We start from the raw sequence: 3,788 nt of genomic DNA, 5'->3' as shown, positions 1-3,788 counted from the left end.
TGATATTAATATAATAAATAATGTTTATTATTAACACTATTTTATGAACTTTTTAGAATAGAATATCTTGCTGAGCTGGCAGGACTTCTAGGAAACCTTTTAAGAAAAGGAAAGTCTCAATGACACATATCCAAAACAAAGCAGCAATATTTCAGTTTTAGCTGGTCTACCACTCAATTGCTCGGTGGTATTAACGCCAAAACTACAATAAGGTTTTGCACAAGACTTTTATAAGTTGGCCTGACAGCCATTTTTATTTACACAAGCCACCCGCCAACCCCAATACTGAATTTTCCTTATTAATGTGCTTCCATTGTTCTCAGCTGGGCCTACAGTAACTTTAGCCCTCTTCCAGATGTTTCCTGACATCAGCATCCAAGATGTGCTGGCCAGCTGTCTTTAAAATTGCAGGAACTCTGTGTTGTATGCATTAGTTATGCAAATGGAAAAGCAAGGACAAGGAGCCAATGTAGAGGATAAAAAAGAACTAGGGGAGGGATTGGCCAGGCTTCACTAGCACATGTAGTGTAGGGAGAAAGCCAAGACAGCAAGCTGTCTTTGATCAAAGCCCCCAGCAACCTTCACCACCACTCCCCATGCAGAGGGGTTAGTGTCCTCAGTTTCCAGGCCAGGCCTGGGTTTTTGGAAGCTTTCACAGTCTGTTTTGGTGACTTAATAGGGACACACTGAATATTCACAGATTTGTCAACTATCTAACCAGTTTCTCCTTTGCTTCCCTTTGTCAACTAAGAAATAATCTTCATAAACCGGAGAACAATTCCCCAAAGTGTAGTCCTCATTAAATTAATAGATGTTTTATGAAAAAAAAAGGCAGGGCAGTCAGATGAGTTTTGGAAAACCCAGGTTTAACAAAATTAAGCAATTCTCTTTCCCAGAGCACTCTGAGGGCCTCTGATATATTCATGTGCACTGTGAATATCGGAGGGAATCATTTCTCAGAGGACTCAGAGCCTACCTAAGGAAATGCTGCACTAGGGGCAATGTAGGCTCTCAGCTCCAATCACCCTTTCAGGCGGCAAACTGACTGCCAATTGAATATGTTTGCATGTCCCCAAACTTATGTGTTTCTTACTGAATTCGCAATAGTCTCTACCGCCTGCTCAGGCTCCAGCTTCCCCTTTCTGGGGAAATTGGTATGGCCAACAGTGTGGTATGGCCATACCAATACTGTTCTCCTGAACTAGAATTATGGTCATGGTCCTCTGCCTGATTCCTTTGTCCTAACCAATGCTCTCTCTCATCTAATCAATCCTGCAGTAAAGGGCTACTGTTTTGTCTTCCTAGCCTCAGACCTGTACCCCAGCTCATGACTGGACATTTCTACTTGGTGCACTACAGAACACCGTACCTGGACATGTAAGTGACTGAGTTCATGTCTTCCTTACCCAACAGGCATTTTTCCCCCAACTCTCTATTTCTCTCAATAACGCAGACTCACTATGGACTCAATATGACTGACAACGTTTTTTTCTTGTTGGTTTCTGTTTGTTTTGTTGGTTGGTTGGTTTTGTTTGCTTGTTGGTTTTTTAATTGTGGTAAAATATACTTAATATAACATTTATTATCTTAACCATTTTGAAGTGTACAGTTCAGTAGTACTAAGTACATTCACATTGTTGTACAACCAATCTTCAGATCTCTTTTCATTTTGCAAAACTGAAACTCTATGCCCATTAAACAACTCCCCATCTCCCCTCAACCCCCACCGCGGCCCTGCTTCTGGCAGCCACCATTCTATTTTCTCTTTCTATGAATTTGACCACTCTAGGTATCTCATATATGTGGGAATATACAGTATTTGTCTTTTTGTATCTGACTGACTTCACTTAATATGTCCTCAGGGTTCATCCATATTATAGTGTGTGTCAGAACTTTTTCCTTTTTAAGGCAGAATAATATTCTATTTTAAGCATATGCTATATTTTGTTTATCCATTTGTCTGTTGATGGACACTTACGTTGATTTCTTATCTTGACTATTGTGAATAGTGCTTCAGTGAACATAAGGGTGCAGATATCTTTATGAGATCCTGATTTCAATTCTTTTGGAAATATACCCAGAAGTGGGATTTCTGTATTATACTGTAGTTCTATTTTTAATTTGTTGAGGAATCTCCATACTGTTTTCCATAGCTGTTGTACCATTTTATTCTCTCCAACATCATACTAGTGTTCCAGTTTCTTCACAACCTCACCAGTACTTACCTTTTTATTTGGTTTTATTTATATTTATACTTTATTTTATTTTTCTTGAAACAGGGTCTCGCTCTGCCACTCACTGCAACCTATGCCTCCTGGGCACAAGCAATCCTCTCACCCCAGCCTCCTGAGAGTACTGAGACTACGGGCACATGCCACCGTGCCCGGATAATTTTTGTATTTTTTGTAGAGAGGGGGATTTGCCATGTTGCCCAGGCTGGCCTCAAATTCCTGGGCTCAAGCAGTCTGCCTGCCTCGACTTCCCAAAGTGCTGGGATTACAGGTGTGAGCCATCATGTCTGGCCTTTTTTTTTTTCTCTTTTTAAAAATAATAACCGTCCTAATTGGTGTGACGTGTTAACTTATTGTGGTTTTGATTTGTATTAATAGCTCCCTGTTGATTAGTGATTTTGAGTATCTTTTTATATACTTTGTTGGCGATTTGTACGTCTTCTTTGGAGAAATGTATGTTCAAATTATTCGCCCATTTTTAAGTAAGGTTGTTTTGTAGTTGCTGTTGTTATTTTACAAGGAACAGAGAACCATTGATGCTACGTTAAGTAAAGGATTTTTCTTTGCTATGATTATAACAGCTGCGTCTTTTGTTTGTTGTTTTTTTGGAAGGATACACAGTGGGCTCACTCAAAGAACTAACGACTCGGCCAGGCCCGGTGGCTCACGCCCGTAATCCCAGTACTTTGGGAGGCTGAGCTGGGTGGATCACCTGAGGTTAGGAGTTTGAGACCAGCCTGATCAACTTGGTGAAACCCTGTCTCTACTAAAAATACGAAATTAGCCAGGTGTGGTGGCGCATGCCTGTAATCCCAGCTACTCGAGAGGCTGAGGTGGGACAACTGCTGGAACCTAGCAGGCGGAGGTTGCAGTGAGCTGAGATCACGTCACTGCACTCCAGCCCGGGCAATAAAAGCGAAACTCTGTCGAAGGGAAGGGGAGGGGAGGGGAGGGGAGGGGAGGGGAGGGAAGGGAAGGGAAGGGAAGGGAAGGGAAGGGAAGGGACGGGACTAAGGACAGTTGGGCCTTTGTGGGACCAGACCTGAGAAACTTTAGGAACGGAATGAGGCTAGCTGTCACCAGCCCTTCCACTTAGTTTTGTCATGGTGCATCTGCCCTATGTTTTTTTTTTCTCTTCTTCCCTCCCAGTGTCCATCAAGGCCCCAACTGTACTGGACTTTTCAGTTGCAGTTCACACCATCATGTGGCAGCTTATTCCCATGTTTTCAGAACAAAAGTTCAGGTCATCTTTCTAGCTAGGCTATACAAGTATTGTATGTTTTTGGGTCAGGTGTTCACCCAGGTCCAACAAGACTTGGAGAAGGGCTTTCAGGCCTACACAGTGCAGAGCATGACCCTTTAGGACAGGCAGGGAGACATCATTGCAGTTAAAGGCTCTATGTTGTGAACCACACTGCCTAGGATCAAATTCTGGTTTGCTATTTATCAGTTTTGAGATGGTTTTCTCATCTGCAAAGGAAGTTTAATTATACTACTTAAGGATTATTGTGAAGATTAGATAAATTGATACCTACAAAACACTTATAAAACATTATC

Source organism: Rhinopithecus bieti, unplaced genomic scaffold (assembly GCF_001698545.2).
Source record: "Rhinopithecus bieti isolate Rb0 unplaced genomic scaffold, ASM169854v2 scaffold_42565, whole genome shotgun sequence".
Lineage (NCBI taxonomy): Eukaryota > Metazoa > Chordata > Mammalia > Primates > Cercopithecidae > Rhinopithecus > Rhinopithecus bieti.
Note: the sequence above shows the minus strand (reverse complement) of the source record.